This window comes from Phaenicophaeus curvirostris, chromosome 6 (genome assembly GCF_032191515.1).
Source record: "Phaenicophaeus curvirostris isolate KB17595 chromosome 6, BPBGC_Pcur_1.0, whole genome shotgun sequence".
Classification (NCBI taxonomy): Eukaryota; Metazoa; Chordata; class Aves; order Cuculiformes; family Cuculidae; genus Phaenicophaeus; species Phaenicophaeus curvirostris.
The window spans coordinates 59500520-59522735 of NC_091397.1; the positions used below are offsets into that span (position 1 = coordinate 59500520).

The 22216-nt window shown below is 39.3% G+C and overlaps 1 protein-coding gene across 8 annotated transcripts in view; it reads left to right on the forward strand.

The window, feature by feature from the left end:
- DGKB (diacylglycerol kinase beta) overlaps nucleotides 1-22216 on the forward strand; it is a 408380-nt gene that overhangs the window by 82630 nt on the left and 303534 nt on the right. The window contains exon 1 of one of the 8 annotated variants that reach the window (XM_069860358.1): nucleotides 9455-9472. The exons of the other annotated variants lie outside the window; for them this stretch is intronic. The gene's annotated coding sequence lies outside the window, so the exon portion shown is untranslated. Of the gene's footprint in view, nucleotides 1-9454; nucleotides 9473-22216 lie in introns of those variants that run through there. 8 annotated transcript variants of the gene reach the window in all.

Here is a 22216-nt window from a genome sequence, read left to right on the forward strand (position 1 = left end):
ACATCAGAGGAACTCTAAAAATAGTTTACATGATTGATTAATTAGAGCAAATATTTAGAATCTAATTCCACGTACGTGGTTTTTTCATCTTGCTGCTTAATGCTAAATTCAATATTTCTCCTGTTCTTTAACACTTCTTAGAAATCTAAGGCTGCACATCGCGCATCCAACTTGGCACTAGTCTTCATAGTTGAGACATCAAGTAAGTTAATGGAAATCTTGAAGTAGAGCTAAGAGCAGAATTGTATCATACTCCTTTAAACAGCTTTATCTAATAGACCTTTCAGAACATATCCAACAGGCATTCACATAATCTTTCAAAAGCGTCACCATTTCTTTTTAAAACTTATCACGACAATGAGAAGTGACAACATAAAAATTAATACTTGTTTCAAACCATTTCTGAAGAGGTTCAAAGCCTCCACCTCCCCCTACGCCAGGATTTTAACATTCACGCCAGTCTTGATAGACTCTATCTCTGCCAATTCTTTGGAGTTAAAAAATATTAGATTATTATATCAAAATTCAATTTGAAACATGGCTTTATGGAACCCCTAGGTGGAAATACATCCTGGACCCCAGAAGAAACAGAAAATAGAATCAGGTTCTTGCCCCTTTCTGAAGTTGTACCAGTACCACGCCATTCCTGGGGGTCTGGCCCAATTCATCTTTTGTGTGTGGTTGGTGTTCAAAGGCAACAAAGGTTTTCCTGTGAGAGAAGATTTGCAAGCTTGTGTCCCTTCAGGAAGAGAAGTCTGAACGGGGATATTTATATCTCATGCTCAACTGCTGGACAACATGCTCTTGGTGATGCTGTTTGATCAGGAGTGTTGGACCAGATGACCTCCAGAGGTCCCTTCAAACCTCAACCATTCTGAGATTCTGCTGAATTTTGCAACATCGCTTCTCTGCTCTACGGCTCTATTCCCAAGTGAGTGCCACCAGTTCCCCTGCGGTTTGCACAGACCTTGATCGTGTGTTTACGCTGGGAATGACTGAAACACGGCTACTAAATTTAGTCTCTCAGAAGAGACATGAAAGAAAATATCCTACTGGAGGCCTAGGCATAGATCTGCTAAGTACTAACAAAAACAAGAAACTTGTGGACATCTTTAAAAGTGGAACTTTAGTTACGCTGGGAAATTTTTTTACTGACTGAATACTTGATGTTTAGTGTCAAGGGAGGATTTAAAAAATTGCAGTCTTAAATCACAGCGGTAGTTTTATACGCGTAGACCCTAGGTGTCAAAGTCAAGTAACAGCAGGATAGAAGTATACAACACAACTGTCTGAGCACGCCACTGAGCACTTTACTTGCAGGATTCTAACACTTCCTTTTTATCTGATTTATATAGTGTAAATCTAGAATATACTATATTGGTAGCTGTGGTAGTGCAAGTAGAACAGAACTTTCTAAATAACGTGTCCTATAAAACAAAACACAAGGGAAAAAGATGTATTGATAAATGGCTAAATTTCTCTCTGAATCTGTATGCGAATCTGTTCCCACAGATGTGAGTGGAATATGTTTTTGTTAGATATTTTCAACTGCATGATGAGAACATATTAAAAACAGAGAGAGGTTCAATGATAGGAGGAAGTGTTAAAAATACAAAGTTTACAAATAACATTTAACAAAACGTGTATATAAAAAATAATTTACTTGAAGCTTCTGCACTGTAACATTCATGTGTACGTTACCAGTAATTACTTATTGTATCAGTGGGCAAATTCCGCAGTACAAGGTACACTGAAGAGAAAGGTATCCTTCTTTAGGGAGTTCCTCTAATTTAGGTACAGCAAAGTATCCTTTCTGACATTATTATAAACTATTCTGTTCAGCTGACTTAAATAGAACGCTGACCTCTCAGTTTCAGATGGAGAAAAAAATATTAATAAATTCCACCAAAACCTATAAAAGAATCTGAGATTTAAGAGCTATAATAGAACAAGTGCTAGCCAGCCAGCATTTGCCACTATTGATTTCTTTTCTTTCTGTAATTGATTGAATCCACACAAAGCTGCTTTTGAGGACTGCTGGTAACTTCCTTGTTGCTAACATAACGAAAAAAAAAAATTCTTTACTTTTTTTTCATTGTTGAGACCACTTTTCTGCTTTTCATATTTAATCTTCAGAGACAGTCTTCTTTGTTATCATTCCACCAGCTGTCTGGAAAACCTTTCTTTTCAAGTAATTAAATGCAAGTAGTTCTTTTTTCTTTTCTACTATTTATTTTCTTTCAATTTCCTTTTAGAGATAAGTCTTCTTAACTATTTCTAAGTTATTTCAACTTTCCAAATTTGAACCATCTATCTTGCTTTTTAGTTATGTTCACTTCAATTATAATAACATACATATTTCTTGAATACATATTGCTGTAGTACCCAAGAACTTAAGACTTGATGATTATTTATTTTCTTGTTATTAATTGTTCTCTGCAGTCAGGTATACTGAGGTTAGTAGAGTTCGATACACATCTCTGGCATACTAACGTAGTATGTCTCCTTCTCTGTATTATTTTAAAAAACAAAAACCTCTCTCCTGAACACATTTAATGAATATGAAATAGGTTTAATTTGTTAGATCTAAATAGTTAAGAAATGCACGCTTTGAATTCTTTTACTTCACTTGATTGTTTTATGGCAAGTTATACTTAAATATCGTAAACAACAGGCATATATGTGGTTTGTATTTTCAACTTTATTTTAAAATAATTTCTTATAATTTTTGTTCTTTTTTTCTGATACTACCTTCTTAGAGGGCATTCTTTTCAAGTTAAGGAAAAGGGTAATACTGTTAGCTCTCAATATATTGTTTTTCCTCTCTATTCCTTAACTTGTGCTGCACCGATCTGAAAAATGTTACCATCTTCTTTTATGGTTTACACTGAGTGTATCTTCATGGAAATTTCTAGATTAAATTCACCCCATAAGTCCTTCTCCTGTTTCTCTCTTCATTATTGATTTCTTAGTCCTTTAGTCAACCGGTATCCTTCTCCCTCACCTTTGTAAGCCCCGCACCTTTGTACTCTGCCATAAACCATTTTGTACTAACATATTTAATAATAATCTGTAAAAGTTCTATAGCGCCTCTGTGGTGTAGGGATACATTCTGTTTTATGCTACCTCTGACAACTCATAAATCAAAGAAAAAGCAACTGTTCTTAGTTCCATTGTGCTTTGATCCTTTCATCAGAAATAGTGCAGGGACATTATCCTTACAAATTTCTTCTATGTCTATGTTTTCTGACACGACTGCTGCCCCTTCACTGATCTACCTGCAGGAAGCACATATACAGGCACGATGTTAAACATGCAGAGCAAAATTTAGAGAAAATTTAGAAACCAGGAGAAGAATGACAACAAAACCAAAAATATCTTTAGTAACAGGAATGGTCTTTGCATAAGCAGCATACAGTGAACTAAAAGCATCTAAATTTAATAATTCAGGCCATTAGGGTTTTTTAACAATTACCATCCAACACAGAAGACATTACACTTTGATTGCTGTTAAATTAGGTTTAAAACAAAACAAAAAGCTGCCTTATAACAAATTGCATTGGTTGTTGAAAAATAGTGATTCTGTAATGTGTGTTAAGATTCAGCAACTGTTTAAGGACATGTCATATCTTTTCATGCAGTTGATACAGTTCAGTAAATGTACACATGCTAATTAACGTATTAAAACCCATCTTTTAGGATATAAAGCCGTATTTGAGACACTTTGTACAAACATATCTTTTTTCTTAATGTCTGCTAGTCATGCACTTCTTTTGTACGTCCTTCATCATGTGTATGTAGTGAAAGGTAATAAAAAAAATTATGTATGTCACTGCTATAATGCTACATCAAGAAATCTATAGAAAATTTTGCCCATAACCTCCCGCCCAGTCCAGTACTAAAGATTTTGTATATTGCCTAGGAATCTCTATATTATAGTTTCAAAATGAGTGAGCTATCAGATATCTGATTCTTAGGTAGTCTTTAACCAAGTAGTGTCTTTTCAGATTGAACAAACATTTCTCTTTTAGTGTGATTAAAGACTCATTTCTGCATCCAGTTGAAACCAATGGTACCTTTCATGTAGATCTTATGATCTTGTCAACCCATTGTCAGCTGATATCTCAGCAGCAGCCTGGCAATACCCAGGAGGAGTCTATCAAGAAGGCAGAAACAAGCTTTTCATATTTATGTAGTGAGAAGACAAGAGGTAATGGGCATAAGTTGAAACGAGAAGTTCAGACTGGATGTAGGGAAAAAATTCCTTACCACGAGGACAGTCCAGCACTGGATCAGGCTGCCCACAGAGGTTATGCTGTCTCTGTCCTTTGAGGGTTTCAAGATCCAACTAAATAAAGCCCCTTGGTCCAATCTCACATTTGATCCTTACTAGAGATGTCCTGAGATCCTTTTCAGCCACTCAAGGTATGATCTATAAAATATTGATTAGAGAGGGATAATAACACCCATTGAGCTACTGGCTGTGCTCCTTTTCATACAGCCCAGGAAGATGTTGGCTTGTTTTGCTGCCAGGGCTCACTACAGGCTCATGCTCAGCTTGCTGTCTGCCAAAACCCCCAGAGCTTTTTTGGTAGAGTTGCTCCCCAGCCTGGCAGCGCCCAGCCTGGCCCCATAACTGCAGGGTTTTTATTTCTCTAGAGCAGGGCTGAGCATTTAGTTCCTTCTTCAGCATGCCAATTAGTCCTCCCAGCTAGTGTGTTTCACCTACAGACTTGAAGAACGTGCCCTCTTTTGTGTCATCCTCCAAGCCACTGATAAAGATGTAAGGACAGATCCTTTATCCTTAAAGATGTAAGGATAGATCCCTGGACAATGCCACTTGCTGTCGGCATCTAAATAGAGCACAGCCCATTACCCACTGCACTCCGAGCCAAACAGTCCAAACAGTTACTCACTTACCTAGTTTCCACTCATGCAGCCTGTAACATCCCAGCAGGGACAGGTGAATGTTGCAGGAGAAAGCCTTGCAAAAGCCAAGAAAATTATTACTATGTCTTGATTTCACTAATGGAAGAATAGCTAAAGTTCTGGTTAGAATATCTGGTATACTGGATAACAGGCTCAAAAAGAGTAGTTCATCTGATTAATGTAATTTTCTCTGGTTTGCCAACAGCCCTTGATTTTCTCAAGTGCAAATATTTGCTTTGTTGCACATTTTCCTTTAGCTACCATAGAATGTTTGTATACACTGAATATCAGTAATATGAGTGGTAGCAGACCTACAAATGACTCTGAGTATTTCACGAGATTTTTTTGCCTCTTGAACTGTGTGAATAGCTGTGCTACTCTATGCATTAACTGTAGTGTACAGAATATTCTACACTATACCCTTCTCACTACAATAATTAATGTAGAGCGATGTAGGTATGATCTGTGAAAGATCCTGTTTCTCACAAAAAATGGTTTGACTGCTCTTTGGATCCCTGTTACTGATTGCTTGTGGATTTGTTATATCTGGGAGGGAGCAGCGTAGTCCTACTGCATACTGATAATTCCTGATGAAAGTACACAGAATACAGAACTACTGTTCTTTCACTATATCCCATTTCCATCACAGAGGCCTCGGAATGGCCTAAGTGAGAAGAATTAAGTTTTGAGAGGATTCTTTTTTTTGTTTAACAAATATGGAGCACTATATTTGTTTCTGATAACCATATGTTCTGAAACAGATTTTCACTCTCTATATAACTTGCTCTTATCTCAGCCGAATTCACATGGAGATAAACTATTTTTCAACAGTTTGCACCTGTGACTGTATAGACATGCGACCACTGAAGTCAGATTTGGAAGACCAAATCCTGTTTCTACCAAAAGGACTAATATAGAGTAACTGCAGATGACTATATTGCTGCAACTTCTCACTAGCAAATAAAAAAACTATTGGAGATTGAGAGCTGGTTCTGCTATTAAGGTTCTTGAGTTTGGTCCTTTTGTCTTTTGTGAATGGTATGAAAACTTAGTACCCCAAGTTCAAAATAAAAGCCAATTAAATGAGCAACCTACAGTTGTGCTCAGTAACACAGTTTATTTAAATATCCAAACACAGATCTAAATATATAGTACAATAAATTTAAAATTCTGGCTGTGGATTCTAGACATCTGTTATTTTCTTTGCTGTGAGGGAGTGAGCGGTTAAGAGACTAACTTTCTGTGCATATTTTAATCTGCTTATGGTAGGAGCTTGATTAAAGCAGGAGAGGGCAGGAGGAGCATGCACAGTTTGGGCAGCATCCTGCTTCTAGAACAGACCCCAGTTTTGCTTTGAAACCAGAACAAAGCTGCTTACGTGAATGTGCTCCTCCTAAACGCTGCCACGAGCTCTACGCTGAGAAAGCAGCTCTTACCCATCAGCCGTATTCCTCAGCCCAGACATGTGGATAGCAACCTGCTTAAGTGTTGTTCGAGTGCAAAAAAAAAATCTTAATATCCCTCTAGTTTGATGTATTTTACATTGATCTTTCACAGCTTAGCTGTAGTGAGTTGGCTTTGGCGTTTGTAAGGGTCGCTGCTTTCCTAAAGCAAATCAAATGTTTAATGGCGGGGTTAATTTTCTTGTGTCACAAGACCTCAAAACTAACTTTGGAGTTTTAAAGCTACATATGTCAATAGAATTGTCATTGCACATCACGCATGAACTTGCTGGACCTTTTCCATTTAAATAGGAACTAAGCTGGACACTATTTCAATAAGCAACAAGAGAACAGTAAAGGCTCAACTCATGTGAATACACAAAAGTTATGTACTATAGTAAAAAACGGTTGTAAATGTGAACATAATTTTACTGCAGTTTTCATTTTAATATCATCTTATGTAACTGAGAAGGTTTGAAACCGATTTTAAGGCAACATGGTCATTCAAGACTAGCCTCCCTCCTCCGCACCTCCCCTCAACCCGATTACATCAAGCACATTATTGCATATTATTTTTGTGTTGTACTGGATTGATTTACCACAATTAAGTAACCACTCACTAAACACTTGGGTGTTTTGATCCATATTTAGTAACTTGAGGCTCAAATATACTGAGACTGAATTCCTTCCCTGTGAGAAAAAGAATGTCTTGAAATCAGTTTTAAAGGGAAAGCAATATATTAAATATGGGAGACTAAAGCCAAGTACTTGTCATGTGCTACTATGAAGCTGCCAATTGGAAAGATATTTATAAGGTTGACTGCTGGATCTGAATTTAAAGGCTAATATGTGTGACACTACACCTCCTAAAACATATTTTTCCAAAGATATAGAAAATTTTTTGTTTATCTTTGTTTTGTTTGTATAGGAAGAGAGATTATTGGATTGTTTTTGAAATAGATAGCAGGCTTATTAAGGATAATCAAAGCTATACCATACTAAAAATTTAATTGTAAATGCCTTTTTATCACTTAGTATATGTATAAATATGTATTTGTTGTGTTATATTATTTAAAAATACATTTTATTTGTACACATGAAGTTTTTCTATCTATTCAATGTTTTTGTTAAACAAAAAGCTGGAGTGTTAATTAATTTTGGAAACGCGCTAATTCAGAATAGTTGAGCGTCTTTTCCCATGTTGTCTAGAAGCCAATTCACAGACACTAACACCGCGCCAGGTGAATTAAGGAATCTTTATAAGCAAAAACTGGCTGGTGAGTTTTATGCAGCTACTATAATTAAGAGGATTCAAAAAAATTTCTCGCAGTTGTGCGTTGTGTCAAACTTAAACTTTTTAAATGCAGATTTCAGGGAGGAAGAACAGATGGAGCTACGAAATAAACAAAAAGCCGTGGTCAAGTGTTTTGTGCGTACACACTTCTATGGTCTCATTATTATAAAAAATTAGTAGCACTATGCTATGTGTCATCCAGGTTGCCTGAAAGGCTTTTGAAGGTTCTCCTCCCTCTGTACTCGGCACTGGGGAGACCGCTCCTCGAATCCTGTGTTCAGTTCTGGGCCCCTCACCACAAGAAGGATGTTGAGGCTCTGGAGCGAGTCCAGAGAAGAGCAACGAAGCTGGTGAAAGGGCTGGAGAACAGGCCTTATGAGGAGCGGCTGAGAGAGCTGGGGGTGTTTAGCCTGGAGAAGAGGAGGCTGAGGGGAGACCTCATTGCTCTCTACAACTCCCTGAAAGGAGGTTGTGGAGAGGAGGGAGCTGGGCTCTTCTCCCAAGTGACAGGGGACAGGACGAGAGGGAATGGCCTCAAGCTCCGACAGGGGAGGTTTAGGCTGGACATTAGGAAAAAATTTTTCACGGAAAGGGTCATTGGTCCCTGGCAGAGGCTGCCCAGGGAGGGGGTTGAGTCCCCTTCCCTGGAGGGGTTTAAGGGACGGGTGGACGAGGTGCTGAGGGACATGGTTTAGTGTTTGATGGGAATGGTTGGACTCGATGATCCAGTGGGTCTCTTCCAACCTGGTGGTTCTATGATTCTCTGGTTCGGAAGGCGAAGTCTTTCTAGCGCTATCGAGCACCCACGGGACTGCAGGCAGGAGCCCGGGGCCGTGCAGCTGCCCGGGGCCCCGGCTCCTGTCCCAGAGCTGCTCCTCCCGGGGCTCCGCGCACGCGGGGGCTGGGCAGCGGTAGGAATCCGACAGTCTCCGGTGCAGACAAACTGCCACGCGAGGAACCCGCCGCGCAAAGTCCGACCTGCGCCTCGGTAAGCGGGAGGCACCGGCATGAGGACACCGATTTTCTATTAGAGCCGCCGCTACTCGCTTTTCTCTTTTTTTTTTTTTTTCTTTCCCTCCTTTCCCGAGTAAATCCGCGATTCCGTAGCGGCCCCGGCGCCGCCGCCCCCCGAGAGCCTCCCCGGCACGTGCCCGAGGGCCGCGGGCTCCACGGGGGCTGCGGGATCCGCGAGGGCAGCTCGGCGGGGCCGCTCGGAGGCTGCGGGGCCGGCCCCGGGGGAGCCGCGGCGGCGGCGAGGAGGCAGCGTCCCCGGGAGCCGCTCCGCTCCGCTCCCGCCTCCCCCCTCACCCCCCCCCCCCCATCCCCCTGCGGCAGCGCGCCCCGCTCCGCTCCGCCCCGGCGGCAGGTGCGCGGCCCCTCCGCGCCTCGCGGCTGCGCGGCCGCCGCCTCGGCCTCGCGGGGACCCGCGAAACTTTGGGTAAGTGTCGCCTCGCGAGGTGAGGGGCGGGGGGGGGGGGGGGTCCGGGCGTCCCCGAGCGCGGAGCCGCCGCGGGACGGGAGGGAGGAGGAGGAGGACGCGGGCTCCGGCCAACAGGTACCGCAGCCGCGGGAGGGGCCGCGCGTGGGAGCCGCCCGTCCCCTCCCCCTGCGGCCCGGCTAGAAAGGCAGATGCGCGGGCGCGTCGAGCCGGGCGCTGCGCGCTCCCGGGAGGTGGAGGCGGCGGAGGAGGAGGCGGCGGCGGGCGGCGGTCCCCGCGGGGCCGGGCTGCGGCAGCTGGCGGCCGCCCGGCTGCATGGCTCGTTCTCCGCCCAGGGCCGCGCGGATCCTGCTCCCGCATCGCACTGCGGTGAGTCGGGAGGCGGCGGGCGCGGAGCCGGGCGCGGGGGGCGGTGAAAGTTGGAGGTCCCCGCGCTGCGCTCCGCGGGTCCGAGGGAGCGCGGGTTCGCCTCGCTCAGCGCCGGTGCCGGGGGCGGCGCCGCTGGGCTCGGGCAGCCCGAGCGCTGCTCGGGGCTGGGGACGCGGCTGCCGGGGGGAAAGGTGCAAGATGGAGCTTTAAACCTGAAACTTTGGAGCGTGGATGTGGCAGACGAGCTATCTGATGGCTTAGCGTCAGGTGGGGATGGTTGATGAGCCAGAGCTCTTTTCCAGCCTGGTGGTTCTGTGATTCCTTGAAGATCTTCTCAAGGAGGAATGAAAAATCATGTAATAACTGACAGAACTTTTGCATATCTGAAGCCAATTTAGCTACTCCTCATTCCTGTTTTGTGTGGTCCAGTGTTGTTCTGATTAATTTTCTTGAAAAGACTTTTCTTTTGCATGTAATTACGTTTTCCATTGTGAGTATCTTGGTTTTGAAATGGATGGAACTTTTTCCACGTTACTGTCTCATAAGTATTTATTTTTCCCTAGCTAAACAGCCAGATTATATGGTCTTCAATCAATTCGTTCTGTTTCATAGAATCATAGAATAACCAGGTTGGAAGAGACCCACCGGATCATCGAGTCCAACCATTCCTATCAAACTGCTTTTTTGACTGCTTTTCTACAAATTTAGTGAGATCTTTATTAATTTTCAAAAGCAGCTTTATCTGGTTGGTGGAACTGTAAAAAGCAGATGGAATACACTTGTAAAATCCATGTCATAAAATAAGAAAGACAATGCAACAGGGCAGGGAAAAAATAATTCTTGCAGGAGAAATAATGTTTCCAGCATTTTTTTTTTTTTTTAAATCCACCAGGATCCTCCCATTCAGGTCTGGTGACCTAATGTAGCAACATAGTAGTTTTGTTCTTTGCACTTGAATGATATAATGCATCCACATGTATTAAAAAAGTCATTATGCATCAAAAAACTAACAAACATACCAAGAATCTAATGCATGTTCCCAAATGACTGGACCAGTGCTATGTTTTATTGGTAAATTGGCAGGGAATAAGTTCTTTGTTTCTCCCCAAAGTGATGATCCAGTATTGCTCACAGCCCGAAATACCTGTGTGGTACAGAATGAAAACAAGCATCAGAAACGTGGGGCATCACCGAGCAGTGCTTTCCTCCTGTGGCTTATGTTGTCTCTTGTGTGTTTGTTAAGGTGGAAATACTTCACTGTTTATCACAGTAAGGAAGTCCTGAAGCAATTATTCAAAGATCTGAAACCTGTGTGGAGTGAGATGTTTTATGCTATGGATTTGAGATGCTTTGGGCCCAAAGCTGTTGATCTGATTTAGGTGCCTGGAAAAAAACCTGCAGTTGCTGCTCTTAAGCAGGAAAACAAATAAACTTTCTACCATTTATTTAGGAATAAGAAAGGTATACAAACTGTTGCTTACAAACTGAAGTCATCTTCTGTGAACTGCTATAGATGTCTCCAACATTTGAGGAACAGCGTTCATGAGCAATGCATAAATGAACAGATAAGTTACTTTTGAAGAGTTTATGCAGTTTGAAAGTGATTAGAAGTGTTGATCTGTTTGCGGGTGGGAAGGCTCTACAGAGGGATCTGGACAGGCTGGATCCATGGGCCATGGTCAATTGTATGATGCTTTGCACTTTGGTCACAACATCCCCATGCAAAACTTCAGGCTTGGGGGAAACTTTCCTGTGGAAAAGGACCTGGGGGTGCTGGTTGACAGCTGGCTGAACATGAATGTGCCCACGTGTCCAAAAAGGCCAATAGCATCCTGGTTTGTATCAGCAATAGTGTGGCCAGCAGGACTAGGGGAGTGATCGTCCCCCTGTACTCGCCACTGGTGAGGACACACTTGGAATGCTGTGTTCAGTTTTGGGCTCCTCTCTACAAGGACATGGAGGTGCTGGAGCGTGTCTGGAGAAGGGAAATGAAGCTGGTGAAGGGTCTGGAGAACAAGTCTTATGAGGAGCAGCTGAGGGAACTGGGGTTGTTTAATCTGGAAAGAGGAGACGGAGGGGAGGCCTCATCGCTCTCTACAACTACCTGAAAGAAGGTTGGAGTGAAGTGGGTGTTGGTCACTTCTTCCAGGTGACTAGCAATAGGATGAGAGGAAATAGCCTCAAGTTGCATCAGGGGAGATTTAGATTGGAAATTAGGAAAAAATTCTTTCCTGAAAGAGTAGCTAATCACTGGAACAGGCTGCTCAGGGAAGTTGTGGACTCATCATCACTGGAGGTGTTAAAAAAAAATGTGTAGATGTGGCACTTTGGGACGTGGTCTAGTAGACATGGTGGTGTTGGGTTGACAGCTGGACTTGATGATCTTGGAGGTCTTTTCCAGCCTTAATGGTTCTATAGTAAAGTTAATATCCATTTTGAAGAGCCCTAGACATCAGGTTTTGATTTATAAGGACATTCTGCACCATTTCTGCTCTGGAGCTAAGTGTCGTTCAGGTGACACTTCATGGAACAGGTCTAGGTACCTCTTGCCAGTGGAGTAAGTTCACTGGAACAGGAATGAAAAGAATAGAGCAGCACTTTGATAAAGCAGAGTATAAACAGAGTATATTTGGGAGCAAAGGTAGTAACTAGGTAAATATTTGAAAACTTAGAAATCAGATAGCAGGATAGCTAGACTGGACTTCTGCTTTGTGCTTGTTGTTAGTAGCACTAATTTCTTGTGAATGACACCTATAGAATGAAAGATAATGTGTTGAAATTATGCTTTAGAATTAATGTAATAGGTAGTAACAGCTTACATCATAGAATCATAGAATATCTCAGTGTTGGAAGGAACCCATTAAGGATCATAGAGTCCAACTCCCTGCTCCTCGTAGGACTACCTAAACCTAAACCGTATGGCTGAGAGCATTGTCCAGATGCTTCCTGAATGTTCCTTGAATCTAGATAATGTGTGTTTCATTCTCTTTGAATTGTTATGACCTTTATTAGTTTATTGATAAGCCTTCTGCATACAATTTTAAAACGTATTTTTAAAGCCTTGATTATTGATGTTTCCTTGGTTACAATTAACTTTTTTGCAAATGGCACTTTACATGATGGTATCTGTCTTCGTAGCGTGTCTTCCCATCTTTTGTCATGGTGAGAGCTGTGGACTGTTATGAAAAGCATGTGATGAAACATTCTCATCTGTATCTAAAATTATGGAAGAGTGCAACAATTAAAAGGGAGAGGGATACAGAAAGAACAGGTCTTGTTTTGTGGTTCAGTGTGCAGGAACAAAAGAATTTCGGATAGCCTTTTACCCATGGAAATGAGAAGGTACCTGGGAAAGTTTATCTATGTTTATTTAAAGGTATGGTGGGAAATCTGGGAGATGTCAGCAGAGTGCCTTGCTGGCCTCCTGAAAGCATTAGTTTTGGATTCCAGCTCCCTACTTCTTGTTGCTAGCAAGTAAAGTTTGCATCCTGCTTCTGGAGTTGCCACTTTAGCTTTGCAATGCTGTCTCAAGCAACAAATAAGTCAATAAAATGGACCAGGCTTGCTCTGGATATCATTCACAATTTTTTTATGCCTGTGCGGAATGAGTTCTAAGTCTTATTCTGTAGGAATTACAGCATTTCACAGCCAGTTTAATCAATAATGGATGGTATGAAATGTTTAAAAATAAAGAAATTATTTCTGCGAGTAGAATTCCACATAAAGGATCTGTTGACCTTAAGTTGCGAGTTCCTTCGGTCAGGGAGCTCTCGTCCATTGTTTCCCGTGACACTTACAAAACAATTAGTAACAGTAATAGTAGATGTAGGACAATTAGTTGTCCATAATTGTAGCTTTGGTACAATATTATATTAATAAGTTTCTCTTTGAGGACTAGCTTTACAGCTGAACCAGCAAATTCACAGTACTGGAGGAAAGCTTAAGAAGTGACATGCTGGGTCTCACTGAAAAGAGTTAGATGTTTGTAATTACTTTTAGTAACTTACTTTCAAGAATGGAAAAAGTTATAAATCTTGGCTTTGAAACTGGTTTTTTAATCCAACCTAGTTTTCATTACGCTGATGATGCTCTTACTATGGATAGAAATGATCTGATGCAGGTAAGGTATTTAGGTCAATTTAAGAAATTGTCAAATATTTATTTATTTGTTTGTTTACTTGAAATCAAGTTGAATAACTGCCCCCAGACAACCAGTAAAACAGCTCTATGCAACGTAGAACACATTTTCGTTTTTTAATTGTTTCTGAAGAAAATAGAATATTTCTCTGAATAATGTTTGCAGCAGTTTAGGCCTGAGGGGATGTAGTCTTCTTCAGTTAGTTTGCCACAAGTTTAAAAACTTAACAAGTATAAGTGTTTGAAGGCAGTTTAATGATTTCTTGTCCAACCCCTTAACACCAGTTTGGAATGTAAGTGTACAAATCTGACACTGTTGTGCTGCCCTAAACTATTTTTAAAAAAATAAATAAAGAAAAGCAAACTTTTAAACACATTTGTCAGTTCAGTGTTACTAATTAGGCTTCCAGTTGCGGTGACAGATTAACGTTTTTAGATAATATTTGGTATTTACTATAATAAACCGTAAACAAAATGACCTCTGGGTTCTTTTTTCTTGTCTGTTAGGGATTTCAGTTTTCACAAATGAACTATTTATATGTGAAGGCAGAAATCTTTAGTTAATATAAATGCCGTGAATGATTTAATTTTTTTCATTCGACTTTTCAGCCACATCTTAATTACTTGCTTTGATTTTTTTTTTTTTAAATTATATTAGACATTCAGCGGGGTGTCTGGTGTTCAGTAGTGGTTAAGTACCTCACTCTCTAGTCTTTGCAATGGGAGCAGTCCCAAACGATATATAATGCAGTTTTCAGGAAGGTTTATGTTGCACTGTGAGCTTTCTGCTGTGAAACGGTGCTTTGCTTCCCTTTTGGTTGCCTTTAGGGACATTATGAAGCATTCTAATGTAGTAGCGGTTTAGTAATGGAACACGAAGAACTCACACGCGTAATGGAAACTTGATGCTCTTTGTCTTGTAAAGCATATTGGGTAGAGGAAAAGCATTTAGTCAAATTTATTAATTTTGGTATAAATTTGTCTTGAAGTGGACAATTCTCATGTTTACACTAGTTTGTGCTTGGAAATTACCTGAAATCAATCCTGAGCACTGTTGTCACACAGGTGGCTTTTCCATGCAGATACACGTTTGCATGTTTGTGGTCCTAGATGGTTGACAAGTTGAATTTCAGTAGAAAAGAGAAATGGCAAATAGTGAGGCAGCTGTATCAGCCCAGGAAAGAATCACAGATGATGTGAAGTCATCAGGCTTTCCAGTCCTGCCTTCTGAAAGGAAAGGTGATGTCTGGTAAATCTAGTCTGTGGAGGCTGGCCTAGGCGTAAGCAGCATGAACCACTGCATCCAAGACTCACGAGTCTGCTCCTTTTTTTACCCTGGCATCGTTTGTCTTTTTAATTGTGGATTGTCTCATGTTGTCTGCATGAATGGTTGCATTCATCAGCTGAATGAGAGGTAATATTACCCCAGAAAGATGTTTTTAAGAAGGGAGGAAGGAAAAAGAAAAGAAAAAAAGGAGGGGAGAAAAAAGAGATAATAGAATTAATAGCCGAAACTCATGGTACTGAAGTAGATGAACATTGACAACTATGTGAGTACAGACAGGAATAAATTGAGCATCAAAAGGAAATTTAATGGTTACTTTCCTTATATTCTTTTTTTTTCTTTTCCAAGTTTAGTCTTCAAAGAGTTTTTTTTTCTAAAATGTCAAAGAAACTAAGCTAGTGAATCCTAGTAAAAGGTTTTAGGATTAGAAATTTAAAACTTGGATTAATCTTTTTTATGTAACCAGGGTGCTGCTTCCTTATAGTCCTGTATTTTTTCCTGAAGATTTTTACTTTGGCTATTTGTTCATATTTCGATCATTTAGTCATCGTTTAGAGTTAAAAGTTTTGAAGATGTTAAAAATACATAAATGGGACTATTCTGTCCTATATTCAGTATCTAAATACCATCTGGTTACCTTCTGTCTCTCCTATTATTGCTAATGGAAAGACAAAAGCACCTGCTGAGGGAAATTTTAATTTAAAGATGAGCATTCTATATAGGTCAGTTGAAGTACATTCTGGATGTATCCAGGTCTCTCAATTCATTATAAAGGGTGCCTGGCTGGCATGACTCTTTCACAGTTTAAGGTCTAATTTTAAGGCATCTGGCTTTGGGTGAGATAAATTGTCCCCTTGGATATTTTCTCAACTAGAAGAAAAAGTGTAAGGGAGAATTGAACTCTTAAGAATGTACCAAATTTTCTCCATCCATTGCTGAAAATAAACATGAAGTAAAATAGCCTTAAAAATAGTTCCGTAGAATGGGCTACATACCAGAAGTTAAATATCAAAGGACCTATTTTTAAATATATCCAAATAAACAAGTAGTTTGGAATACTTTCATTTTTCTTTATGTCTTAAGAAAATGTCGGTGATACACTTTTCTCAAAAAGTCTCTGTCTTAATTCCTTATTGATAGAAAATATTCCAGTAACAGTTTTTAGTTTTGCTGCTGTAAATATAAAATCATATAGTACTACAGCGACTTCTGCTCATGAGGGGCAATGGGGCATTTTGCCTTTTTTAAATTTAAAAGTGCTCATGAAAAGGGTTGTGTTTGTACAGCCTTACAACTTCTGTGTCAAAGAATTCAAAACGTCTAGACAGTGTGATCTTTTATATAACAGAGAGAAAACTTTGCACTGCCCTTTGTTAGGGTTAGTGCTGTTGACACAACCATTTCTTCGTAAAATAAAATGGTTGGAGGAATCCTGGGGAAACCTCCCAGCTTTGAAGATTAGGTGTAGTTAAACACAGTAGTTTAGTTCTTCTTTAAACCTGAAGTGCCAGGTGGTTGGTTGGTGTTCCTTACGTAGTAAAATACAATCTTCAGTTATGAAAATTCTTTGTGTATTCAAAATAATGACTCATAGAAAAGCTTTATATTCTGTCAAAGACTGTTTCCTATAAATAACACAGGCATCCAGAAACTGTAAAACCAGCTTGTGAGGTTACTTGTATGTGTGATCAAGATGTTTTTTCTACCCTATATTACACAGTGCACTGGGATGGTAACTGTTACACGTCTGTGTTGGTGTTGAAAAAAATAAGCTTGATGGATGATCCAATACTTACATCTACTTGAAACTCTAATGAACAAGAAGAAATTTAAGTCTCTAGGAAGGATTTCTGTGTGTTCTTATTTTGAGGTCTGATGAGCTGGAGGTCAGAGTAGATCATATGTCAATAACAGAAGAATTTGTAGAGTCGTACAAATAAGCTTTTCCAAATAACAATAAAACAATCATATTTCAGTGTAGTTTAACGAGCAAATAGATGTAGAGGAAACTAATGAAAACACATGAGCTATATAAAAGATATTATAGTTCTGAAGAACACTCCTTCAGGGTTTGAGCCATACTCCCTCTCACCTAATTTCAGTTCAGGGTACGTTCCTGATAAACTGGTCATTCAGTGAAGCTTTTTATTTTCAAATCCTGCCTTAGCAACTCTCTGTCCAGCCAAAGGAAGAGATGAGCCATTACCCTTTTGGTGTTCTAATACGATGATGCATTAAGACAGTGAATTCTACATGATTAGTCCAGGACCCTAAATAAAAGGATAGCCACTATTATGGGGGTGGAGTAATGCTTTCATCATCTAGAAACCTTGAAAACTTCTGTAATTTGTCCTTAATTCACCTACCATCTTAAGAAAAATAAAAAAAAGCATTATTTGCAAAATCCAAAATAAACTACCATTGAAGTATAGATTTATAATGACATCAATTACAGAACTGAAAGATATTTTTGTTTTTATTTCATTTGTACTAAAATCAGATCTGAATTTTCTATGTATTCTGACAAGGTACAACTCCTTTGATTTGCTGTGAGGTCAAGGCCTGGTTCCTCTTGCATTTACTTACTTTCTTGGCCAGCTTTCACTGGAAAGCATCATAAGCAGGAAAAGTTTGCCAATTCGTGTACATATTTCTTGGCATGTTCTGCAGTTTTCATTCAGATTCAAATGCTTCAACCCTTCCCCTTAGAGATTATTAATCTTTAATTTATTCAGGGAAAGTTTCAGCACTCCTCCCCTTGTCTAGTTTACTGCTTTCATTCTTTGGAAATGCAAATATGTGTTTGGCAGAGCAGGTGCCATCTCTTTTAAACTATGAGCAAATTATTAACCCTTGGAGGAATAAAATGCTGTTCCTCTCTGGGGAAGTTGATATATGCATCCCAATAAGATCTCCTGTGCTTGCTGAGTCTTGTGTTTTCATATCAACATATACATTGATAACCATGCTTAATACTAACACATGAATATGAATCACGTGTAGGTCATTATTGCATCTTGATATCAAAATTAATTTTCATTATTTTTAAGCTGACAGAATCCCAATCCTGTGTTTGAGGATGCATTGACACAGAGATGCGTAGAACCTCTGTAAATAGAACCTGTATGTCTGCTATAGAACATAAAGGTCTCAAACAGCATCTACTACATCCATTTAAATGTTTTGGGGATATGCAAGAATTAGTAAAGCTGTTTAAAAAGAAATTCCTTGTGAGTTTGGAGAGATTTTTAAACTGTTAAAAAATCAAGCACTTGAAGGCAGAACAGCTGTGGGTGATGATCTTCAACTGTGGGTGTTGTAGAAGGGAAGATAATACTTCATCTTGCCTTGTTTTCAACATTGTTTCTGCAGATTTAACATAAATTTCACTGAAAAATTCTTTCCTTTGGATTATTTAATGGAATTGAAGAAGGAAAGGTAAAGAAAGACAGGTCAGGTCAGCATATCCTTTGTCTTAATACTTTAGATGCCCTGCAATATCTTCTCCCGGTTTTTGCTGGGATAGCTTTAATTTTCTTCCTGGCATAGTTTTGTAGTTCTGTATAGCTGGTATAGTTCTGTATTTTGGATTTGGGATGAAAATAATGCTGATAACACACTGATGTTTCAGTTGTTGCTGAGCAGTGCTTGCACCAAGTCAAAGACTTTTTGGCTACTTGCACTGCCCTGCCAGTGAGGAGGCTGGGACTGTGCAAGAAGCTGCAAGGGGACAGAGCTGGAACATCACACTCAACGTGCCAAAGGGATATTCCAGATGACATCGTGCTGAATATAAATCTGAGGGTGGGACAGCTGCTCAGGGACTGGCTGGACATTGGTCAGTGGGTGGTGAGCAGTTGCATTGTGCATCGTTTGCTTTGTATATTCTTTTATCAGTATTATTATTGACCCTTCATTTTCTGCCCTATTAAAGTGCTTTTATCTCAACACAGGAGTTTTACCTTTATATGTATCATAGATTCTTCTGAAGAGTTGACAATGCAGATTCTATTCTTCAATATAGTTTCAGTGGGATTCCTTTAATGAGAATAAGTACAACTAGAACTTAAAAGGATGTTTTCCATTGCTACTATCTAGTTATTTTTGAAAAATATATGAATTGTCAGTAAAACCTGTTGTTTGTGTGCCCCAATGTTTATGGGAAATAAGTGCTGCATTTGTGGCAGGTACAGACCATACACACCATACTGAGTGTGGTAAATGTTGTAGCGCTTACATTTTTTTTTTAGAGAAAAGTCATTACTACTAACCAGTTTTGTCTGGAGTTTTTATTTTTCTGGAGTGATGTTCTACCAATTGTCCTTCAGCTTCATTGTGGCTTATTCATATCCAGATCAAGCAGGGCACTATTAGCAGGGCAGGTGAACGGGATCGTTCTTCATCCCTGCTAGAAGCGTAAGGAGAGCTTTACTGGATCACATTAGAAGTCTGACTGGACTAGTTTGCTGTCTCCTAACAGTGATTACCAAGGGAAGAAAAGAAGAGTAGACTAAGCATCCCCAGAGTATTCTTCTATGACACTATATTAATTTTTATTATTTTACAGATCTCTGCCATATCCCATTGCTTCTTTTTGAAGCCAGATGAATTTTAGTATAATCTTTTGTTCCTTATGAGCTGGTTGCTCCATCATTTTGTCCGTCTCTTTTTCCAGTTCTACTCTAATCAATTTGAAAATCCAAAAGCTCCATGTTATTCAAAAAGGATTTATACAATAGAATAAATTGCTTTATTCTCTGTTCTTTTCTGAATACTTTTTTTTTTGTCCACTGCTGAGCACTGATTTGTTTTCTGACTATAATTCAAAAATTTCATTTCTGAGTGGTAACTCATCACTGATGAACTCACTGCTTATCACTTTAAGTGTACAGCTAGGATTTTTTTTTCTATATGTATTACCTTATGTTCGTCAATGCTGAGGCATATGAGACTATTCCAGTGGGAAGTGGAGGGCAGCAGTAGCAAGCAAGAGAAAGGAGAGTCAGGCTATTATGGGATTTAGTGCCTATATTACATTCTTTTCAAGTCTCTGAGTATTTTCCATTAACTATCCTTAAAAACAATATAGTAACCGTATTAAATGTTTTATTGGTATGGTTATAATAAAAAAGTAGAAGAATGAACAGATCATCCATTGGAAAGGGGTTGTTTTTCTCTGTGAATAAAAAATACAGTGAACGTAAGATTATTTAAAAAATAACCCTCATAAAAGTCTAATGAATCCCATTTCTTGGGTAAACTTATTCATTGAAAGAACTATTAGAAATAAATATATACTTTAAAGATTTATTAGAAATGTCTAGTTTTTGTATTTTTCCTGTGTTTGCTAATCCTTTAATCATACCCTAATACAAAATAAGATAAAATAGTTAACATTCTACTGCAGAATACATAAATATCTTGATTTTGTCCACTTAGAACATGGCTATGCGTATATAAGTAGGCATACATTCCATACAATTGTATATTGACTATGTGCTGAGTATGCCAGCAAACACTCATTGTAGGTTGCAAACATGATTAAGATAATAACTGTCAGAAGTGACTAGCCCTAACTAGGATCCCATTGGTTGTGGATGAAATCTAAAACTGCACAGAAATGGGGGTTTTTATTTAGATCATACACCAAATGTAAGTTAAATTTGTAAGTAACTGGTACTTTGTGTGTGTATGCATTACTATGCAGTAATAGACTGTATATTATTATTATTATCATTATTATAATAAATTCAACGAAATCATTCATCCTCTTTTAATTGACTAATATAGGAATGGGAACGTGGGCTTGGAATGGGTCACATGGACCGTTGTGACTAGCTTTTTCGGCCTCAGGAAGCTGGATCATAGATGAGCTCTTCAGATGGGGTTCACTGAGCATCAATTTTGCACACCCTTAGCACAATGCACAGAATGTTTCCCTGCAGTCTGAAAAAGAACTTAAGATTTATAATACATGATCAAGACATTAAAACAATAGTTCTACAAGACGAAGGAGGGCAAAATACTGAGATTATTTTAGCTTAGAATAAAACATACTGCTTTGATTATGTTTATATGCCTTCTGTGCTCATCTGTGAAGATATGCAAGCAAAGCAGTTACTGTCACAAATTTTCAAGGTCTGCTGTTTTTACTAATGGAGAAGTGTGAAAAATATTACCTCTTATTCAAAAGTGTGACTATTCTGACTGGGGGTCTGTTTCCAAGAACTGAACTTCTGCGAAGTTGGTGATCATACTTAATTGAAAAAAAAATACATTTACCATAAATCATTCTGTGTGTGCTGCTCATCATTATAAATAAAGCTTGTAAATAATAGTGCGTGTAAATAATAGCGTGTATAAATAATGCCATATACAGCCTTGCATTACATCATTTCTTTAATCCTTTTAGTAGAAGTTACAGTTCTGTGACATGTTATATGAATCTGAGTGAAATATTGCATGACATCTTGTAGGTAGTCTGAACTAATGAGATAGACTGGCACCACCCTGTTAGGTGTACAGTATAAAAATTTCCATTACAAAGGAATCCAAGCAAATTTTAGCTCGGTAAGATACATGTTTAATAATAACTACTGAAATGTTCTGGTCTAGTAAAATTAATGAATGCTGAACGCTATCGAATGACATTGTGTTATTCTGTGAAGCTGAACTTGCAGAGGTGAATATGATAAAGCAAGGGAACAATAAATGAGGAAGGCTGGTGCTGCCAGACTGTAGTTAATACTCTTTCTTTAAACAAGTTCACTTATTCTGAAAATATTGTGGTAGACTGAGCAATTTTTCCCATACTTTGAAGTTTTGAAGAAAAAATGATTTATAGTATAAAATCAATGTATCAGAGTGCTGACTATTGATAGGTGACCTTTGGTATTGTGTGTATCTTGGCAAAATTTATCAAGTTTACTCTCTGTGTATTTCCTCTAAGCTATATTTGTGTTATGGCCCTGATAGCAGGTGAATAGAAAGCACATGCAGGCAGCTTCTAACCTACTGGTAGTCTGAGGGAGTTCCATTAGTATTCAAACAAAGATGAATTGATGCCTTTGGAACTCTCAGTGACCTTCCTTATGTGTGTGGAGCTGCTGCTGACATGCGTGGGAGTCTTACTTGTTCGCAGATCATGCTATGTAGTCCTTGAAAGAAGTTTCAGTTAAATGATTTGCAGCCAGTAACAATGGGAATTGGGAGTGATCTGTATTTGAAATGTCCTGCGGCAGTCATAACTTCATTCATTTTGGAGATCTGGAATGAAAAGATGTTCGGATCTGATATTTAACTGGTTTTACAACCCTCAGATC